The sequence below is a fragment of the Ambystoma mexicanum genome, chromosome 2q (assembly GCF_040938575.1).
Source record: "Ambystoma mexicanum isolate Mex_15411 chromosome 2q, UKY_AmexF1_1, whole genome shotgun sequence".
NCBI classification, from domain to species: domain Eukaryota; kingdom Metazoa; phylum Chordata; class Amphibia; order Caudata; family Ambystomatidae; genus Ambystoma; species Ambystoma mexicanum.
This window is the reverse complement of record NC_090924.1, coordinates 1,081,023,015-1,081,031,630: the sequence shown is the minus strand read 5'-3', so window position 1 is coordinate 1,081,031,630 and position 8,616 is coordinate 1,081,023,015.

Genomic DNA, 8,616 nt, shown 5'->3' with positions numbered 1-8,616 from the left:
GCAGCAAGGATATGGTTTTATAAAAAGGGGGATAATTCATAGTGCGGACATGTGAAAATTTTATAAATGATACCATAATTCTTGTGATTTTTCTGCCCACAGTTTAAGACGTGGTAGGAACCGGTGGTATGTTCAGGGGGGTTTTAGCGGAAAAGTGGATATTACTCTAAATGTGTGCATGTTAAAAATCTGAAACTTCATCAGTTAATGTCCCTACCCCCTGCACACATGTATGTAAAGTTGGGTCCATGTCGGAAATTGAAAAAGCAGTTAAAAAGTCAATTATGTACACTCTTTGAATGCAAGCTCCGAGAATGAGCAGATTTGGACATAGACATGGCTAAATTCAGCCACACCATGTATATGTAATTTCAAACAACTGTGTAACTCTGAAGTATGGATTTTGATCATATATATATTTGGGTGCACAGATGATAAGGGAGGTTGTTTCAAGAGATCATAAAATGACATCAATCTGACTCACAGTTCAGTTTGCCAATCAAGCGGAGGAATGGAAGCCTGACCAATGACGAATGAGAGGGGCAAGTCTAGTGATGCAACACACACACCCATTCTCAAGAAACAGATAAAAGCAGAGAGTCAGGACACATAGAGACATTCAATTTCATCTGCCGCTGGAAGCCCTGCCGGAAAAATCCATACTTACCTCCATCAAACTCCAGAAAGCCAAACTAGAGACTTCAATCTATCCAGAGCAGAGACCAGACCAGAGAGAAAGCAGTGCTGTGCCTAGCAGAGACCAGACCAGAGAGAAAGCAGTGTTGTACCCAGAGAGACCCAGACCAGAGAGAAAGCAGTGCTGTACCCAGAGAGACCCAGACCAGCAGAGAGAGCTGACCCAGATCACTGTGGAGTGCAGAGGCCAGACCAGACCAGAGTCCAGTTTAAAACCCTGACCAGATCCATGGCGAGGCCCATTTCACTCAAGAATATAGTGTGAGTACCCAGCTGAACTGTGTAGAACCAATCTCTTAGTTTAAATTCATCTAATTCAATCTATTTAACCTAAGTAGAACTGCCTCCTAGCTGTCACCTGTCATTTCTAGTTGCAAGCTGCACTTGTCATTTTGAGCTTTTGAAATTTGCAAACCCAAAAACGACCTTTATTAAATCGCTCATATCTCCGCGACCGTTTGGGCTAGAGACTTGCAGTAACTTTCCTCTGATAGCTTAGAATCGTAGCTTTGAATCGCATTCCTACCCCTTATAGTTTTACCGCAATCGCGGAACACGCATCCGCGAATTTTACCGCGATTTGCAATTTCTTCACATGTAAAAACTGCTGCCGTTTGCTTTCCATTTGCCAGAAATTCGTTTAACCTGCTAACTATCCCTGCATCATTGCTAGTGTGAGCCTGGACTAATATTAACTAGATACCACTCATCCTGAACCTCTAAAAGGGAATTAAGAGCGTTTCCAGCATATTTCTCATTCATTGCTAGCACCTATCAAAGCATTTGCCTGTGTTTTCAAACTTCTGTTTAAGCTTGCTGGATTGAACTGAATTACAGTTGATTGCATTTCTGAGAACTGTGTGTTTTCCTTCCATTTCCTTGCCTTGCATCAAGGGGGGGAGGGGAGTAGCCAGAGAAAAGTGATTACATTGTTTGGTTGAAATCATATTGCGTATTTTCTGTACTGCATTCATTGAATATTGCATCCACCTGAGCCTACATAAAGCATCCTCTACCACATTATACTTTTGTTCCTATTTACCAGTGTGCTACCTTATCCATTTCATGTCAACTCATTAGTGATTAAAGAAGTGTGCTAGTGCCAGATTCTCCGTTGTTAATATTTACCATATCAGATTAAGTGTGATATTCAATTATTAATTTATTAAAAAGTGTGATATATATTTTAATTTATCAAATAAACCTTTTAAACTTGCAAAACAGAATTACTTCTTGGCTCAGTGGGGTCAGGGGGATTCCAAGAGAGGGGTGTTATACAAGGGTAGTCATCCAGAACGCATGAACTGGACCTAAAGATATATCAATAAGGGTTTTCATTCAGTATTCTAGACTAGGCGTTAACTTGGCTGTAGTGCTGAATTGAATCCTCTTACAAAGTGGGGGCTCGAGCCGAGACGTTGGGTTAGATTTACCAGTTGTGCAGCTTAATACAGTGTGCTAACTGACGGGATACATACACCCGGTCGGATCACCACGCTGCATTACGCTGTGAAGCATTCCTCAAAAGGGACACTCCAAGAAAAGTTCTGTTCTGCAAAAATAAAATACTAACTTCTGTAAGTCAGGACAGAGACCAATCTCTAGAATGACGACCTTAGTAGACATGAAAATAGCCAGAGAGCACCTCTTGCATAAGCTATTTGTGAGAGGTGAATGGACCGAACAGGGCCAGGATGTGTGGTTGCAGGCCATCACACAACAGGTCACTGAAACAGGGTCAGATATATATAGAGATCAGGGTCCCTTACATGTGGCCCTGAGTGAACTATATATGGCTCCTAAAGCCAAAGAGGAACACAATAAGATCGCCAGGATAGCAGCATACCTGTACCTATATATGGGAGACATGCAGGATAGATGTGCTGAAAGCCAAAATCTGGCAAATAGGCAACAGATGGCATTACAGAAGGTCCAATCTGATCTGGACTCTTCTGAGCAGAGGCTGCAGAGGAGCCAGGAGTCAGAAAATGACAGCAGACTGTACATTACTAAAATAAAGGAGGATATGGATGTGCTGCAAAAGGAAAAGTCAGAACAGGATACTAGATTTCTGGCCCTGCAGAAGGAGCACCAAGACAGTTTGGACTCCTTACTGCAGAGCCAGAAAAAGCTGGAGCAACAGATCAATTTCAACAGGGCATGCACAGAGCAGGTAGCCACCCTGCAAATCCAACTAGACAGAGAGAAAGAGGAGAGCAATAAACTGATCCTGAAAGACCTGGATATCCAGGCAGAGTTTGATCAGGAGCGCCAGAAAGCTGGTGCCTTCCAAAGGCAAAGGGACGACCTGGCGGCACAAATGCAGGCTCTTAGTCAGGAAAGAGACGCCTTAGGCCAGGAAGTCTGCCATTTAAAAAGGAAAATGGAAGAAAATCACCTGGCCCACCAGGGACTGGGTGACCTCCAAAAAGAAAACCAGAACTTGCTAGAGCACACCAGGAGGGTGGAGGATGCTCTAGCAAGAAAGGAGCAGGCCAATAGGGACACAGCTCAGGAGGTAACCCTCCTGCAGCAAAGACTGGCCCAGTTCTCCAGGACCAACCAGGAAGCACAGAGGGAAAATGAGGCCCTCTGTCAACACAATGATAGGCTCCAACAGCAGGTAGCGATGCAGGAGAGACTGATAGAGTCGAGTAAGGCCTTAACTGAGGAACTAAAGGCACAAATGCAGGCTCTTGCATTGCAACAGGGAGCAGGGGCGGATAGAGATGAGGTTCGCTGGGAAATGGAAACTCCGGAGCATAACCTCAGGAGCCCTAGTACCAGAGGCCCTCATACCTCTCAGTCCCTGGACTCTGCCACCCCCATGTCCCCTGGCGCACATGAGCACAGGGCCACAGGGATGGCAGATTACTATCCAGCCAGAAGCATGGGGCTCATAGGCCAGTACCATCCAGGAATGGAGGGGTGGGCATCCGGGTATGGGCACCCAAGTACAATACAGTTCAGTGGGGAACCCCAGGAGAGTAGGCCCATTAAGGGCATCCTGAAAACCTCTGCCCAGTTAGGTCAGTGGAGGGGGTACCCATCAAATCCTGACAGCAAGGAGGAATCTGAAGACTCCTCTGAACTGCGCAGGACACAGGAGACCAGGTCCCCACATTCTGCCAGCCATTCCCAGGCTCGCAGAATCCGGGAAAACCTGGAAGAACAGACGGGAACCTCTGGGAGCAGTGCCTCTGAGTCCGACGAAGAATGGACAAGGGTTACCCGAACCAAAAAGGCCAATAAGGCAAAAAGGGCCTTGCTCAAGGACCCCTTAAAGCAGATTAAGGCGATCAGGAGCGTCATCACGCCTTACCATAAGAACGCTAAGTATTCTGTTTGGGAGCACTTAGAGTTGTTTGAACAAATGATGGAGACTTTCCATTTGAAGGACAGCCAAAGCTGCATTCAATATGTAAAGTGGACCTTCTCCCCGGAATACTCCAGTTTCTTTGCGGGGCTGGAGGACCAAAATCATTTAAGATGGTCCACCTATAAGGCGGCCATCCTGAAACATTTTTCTGTTCACAGAAATCCTCAAGAGGCTCGCAAGGCAGCCTACAATTTGCAATGTGGGGAGGATCAGGCCCCACAAGAATTTGTGCAGGAGTTAAAGCGGGCTTTTGCACAGACCACAAGAAGGGTGCGCACGGATAGCCGTGAATTTATAAACACGTTTTTCCATGCCTTGCCCAAATATATCATGACCCAGCTCGTGAGGGATTTTCACGAGAAAAGATCTTTAGACTGGGTCATTGAACAGGCTACCCACATCTATGAGGTGCAGAAGCCCATAGAAAATAAAAGCAATGCCCAGAAAAACCCCAAAGCCAACAGCACCCCTGCTGCTGCCAAGGTGGCAGAGGTAAAGGTCACCCCCGTTTTGGATTTGGAGATGGGGGGGCCTAAAAACCTACCTGCACCTAATAATGCTAGGCCCAGAAGGTCCTCGGGCCAGTCGCAGACAGGGAGCCAGGGAGGCAGCCCCACAAATGGGGTCCCTCGCTCTCCTGACTATGTAAGTCCTCGCTACAAAGGTAACAGACCCACCCTGGGTTATGTGTGGACTCCTCCAGCCCAAGGGGGGGGATCCAGCCAAGCACCTAACCCAGGGAACTTCCCTCCAAACTTCCCACAGGAGGGCAGAAATTTACCAAACCCTGGGCAGAACTTTTTCCCCAGATATCCACCCGACTTCCAACCCCAAAATCATCCATCCTTCTTTCCTCAATTCCCTGAGCCCAGACCACTGAATCCGGGAGAGGGGAGGCCAAGGGTGGAGGGGTACCAAAATCTTCCCAACCAGGGGTACTACCAGAGGAGGGACAGCTACCCTTCCCGGGATCAGCCCAGGGGAGAAAACAGGGCCCCGTATCAGCCTGAGCGGGTTTCCCAGTTAGAGCGCCAGGTTCAAAACATGGCGCGGGATATGGGTCATATACTGAGGGCACAGCAGAACCCTCAGATCAGCATGCCGGCACAGAACGCACCCAACTCTGGACCTGGTGCTCCAGAACAATGACGGGGCAGCACCCCGATAAATCACCGGTTCCCAGGGAGGAGGCACAAAGGGAAGGGGGGTGTAAAGCCTTGGAGGAAGCTTCCTTCCTCACTTGTAAACAGCCCCTGGAAACCCAGGAACCGGAAACAAAATCTCTTGCCCCTGAAAGTCTGCCTCCTAAGGAGCAGAGGGGGGGTAGGAGAAACAAAAGACCCAAACAGACTCAGTTTGAGGAGGAGGTACAGATCTTCCAATTTGAGGGAGAGGGATCCTCAGAGGATCCTGGGAAAAGGATCTTCTCCTTCAGAGAGGGGGGAACTCCTCCCAAAGAAAAATGGGTCCCTAGGGATGCAAATCCAGACTGGGGAGATGTGGAGACTGAGCTACCGCCGCCCACCATCTCATCCCAGAACCAACAGCAAGAAAATCCCCTGGTTCAAACCCATCCTGGTGACTGCCTCCAAAAAGGGGGGGGCGGCCCAGAACCGGAACCAGGGGAACCCACAATGGCTCTGATCTCCAGTTGCCAACTTTTTCTTTCAGATTCCCAAGGCTCTCCACAGAATTCTGCCCAAAATTCTTCTCTCGCGATGTCCAAAACCAGAAAATTAGCCCACCAGTTGTCCAAAAATGTACATTATCTGTGCCCCCTTGAGGAGAAGGAGGGAAGATATTATGCCCCGGTACAAGTACAGGGGCAGGGTACAATCTCAGCACTGGTGGACACTGGATCTCAAGCTACCCTTCTGTCCAGAAGGGCCTTTGACGAACTGAATGCAGGAAGGGGAGAGAATTACCAAATTCCTCTCACCTCTCTTCCTGGACAACTGCAGAACTTTGACGGGAAGGAAATTCCCGTCGAGGGGACGGCAGACTTGGACATTAAGATCGGGCGACATAAGTTGAAACACCCGGTCATAGTTGTGACCCCAGAGGGCACCCCTTGTTTACTAGGGAATGACCTCCTGAGAAGGTTGTCACCCCTAATAGATTGCGTAAACAAGGTCCTCTGGACTCAGACTAGCCGACCCATAAAATTAAAACAGAGTGTCAACCATGTTAGTTTAAACGGCACATGCCACATGGTTGAACAAAAATCTGACCAAGTAGAATTTCACTTCCAGAACAACCAAATTCCAGACGTGACGGTAATAGCAGTAGGACAACAGACTGGTGATGGGGGGTCCTCTCTATTTCTGAAAATCAACCTTCCTTCCAGTCTAAAGTGGTATTCCACGCTGGAAGGAAACACTCTGAAATTCTATACTAATCCACAATCAGAAACCCCCACTCCTATAGTCCAGAAAGATGTGAAATCAGCTCAAAGCCTGGCTGATATTCAGCAAATTGGAGAGCAGTTGTTCATCCCTGTTCAGTTAAATGATGGGAAGGACTCTGTTCTCGCTCGAGTGTGTGTGAACAACGGTAAGAGCTTCATCAGCGAAGCCATGTTCCGCCAACTCCCAAAAGATCCAGCCATTCCCACCTTCAAACTGATAGACAAATGGGAAATGGACCTGGAAGCACCTGACTCCAAACATCTCCTGCCAAGCAGGTGTATGCTCAAAATCTCCATTGGCAACAAGAGCATAGTCCATAATTGTTGGGTCGTGCGAGACGTCACTGCCGCCTTTTACTTAGGCAGTGACATTCTCAATCGCTTTGCCATTAGTTTGGACCTAATAAACTTCAAAGCTTGGTCCCGATTAGCGGATAATCCCATGGGCTTTGATGATCCAGAAAAAGCATTTAGGTCAGCTCAATTGCTACCTTATGCAGTTGAAATTCAGGTTAAAGAGGAAGTCACCATCCCAGAAAGGACCCGACAATTCTCCCTGGAAGTGAAAGTTAAAAGGGGACAAGAGTTGAAAAACCCTGATGCTTACATACATCTAAATGCTTCTCTCCAACAGCAAGGGTTGGGGGTAAACCCAACTCCATTAGTCAACATAGAACATGACACCATTCTAATAGAGGTGGATAACAGCGACTTAAAGAGTATTACTCTAGCCGCAGGCACCATTATTGGAATGGCGGTTGATGACCGACATTTCTCCATTGATCTTGTAAATGAACTGTTAGGACCCATCCCCAAGGACTGTTTTGACAGTGACAGTGATGACAACGCAACACCAGACAGGATTTTTACCCGGCATGGGGGGAACTTCCTGGTGTACACTTCCTGCCCCTATGGTAAGGAAGATGTGACCTGTGACTTCAGGAGGGATGAGGTGATTTTCCAGGTTCATGAAGGCTGCCTTTCCCACCTGAAGCCTCCGGTCCAAATCAGCACTCTGACCAGGGACTTCTCCACCCAGCTGGAGGAGGCCGCGGAGATAGCCAAACCAGAAGTCTTTCCAGGCTTCAGGCAGATGGTGGAAGAGAGAGTCAACCTAGCTGATGCCTGTGTGACTCTGGAACAAAAGCAAAAGTTGAAACAAGTTTTCTTGGATTTCCAAGATCTCTTTGCGGTAGACTCATATGACTGTGGTCGCACTGACATCCACACAACAACCATCCCCATGGACCCTGGCATGACTCCAGTGTTTGTGAAGCAATATCGCTTGCCTCTCGCATCAATGGAGTCCCTTACTGAAATAATTAAGAACCTTGAGTCCCGGGGAATAATCCGTCCAGTCCACAGCACCTTCAATAATCCGGTGCTGGGAATATTGAAGCCAAACGGCCAGTGGAGACTCTGCGCTGACCTCAGGGAGCTCAACAAACGGGTCCACACTTCCCGATGGCCTCTTCCCTACATTGACCAAGGGCTGGCCCAGATTCAGGGGTCACAGGTATTCACTGCAATAGACCTGACCAATGGATACTGGACCGTGCCTGTCAGTAGGGAGGACCAATACAAGCTGGCTTTTACCTTTGGGGGCCAGCAGTACACATGGACCCGGACTCCCTTCGGATACCTTAACTCCGGTAATGAGTTCAATATTTTCCTACATAAGGCCATGCCCGACCTGGGTACGAGGGGTAACCTAGCTTATGTAGATGATGTCCTCATCAAAAGTTCATCTGTGGAGGAACACATAGCAGAGATCCGTTATGTTCTGACACAGTTGAGGGCCGCCGGAGCAAAACTTTCCTTTCAGAAAGCACAGTGGTGTAGAACCCGTGTTAATTTCTTGGGGCATGAGATTACTCCTCAGGGTCTCTGTCCCCAGGAAAAGAAAGTGGAAGCACTTCAGAAACTGAAAGACCCCACAACTCTGCGGGAACTAAGGAGCCTCCTTGGACTGACTAATTACAGCAGAAAGTTCATTGAGGGCTACGCAGAGATCACCAGACCCCTGATTCATCTCCTGAAGGGGGGGGTCAAGTGGGAATGGGGTCCAGAACAAGCCGAGGCAGTAAAACAACTCAAAAGAAGCCTCTCACAAGCGCCTTGCCTAGCTTACCCT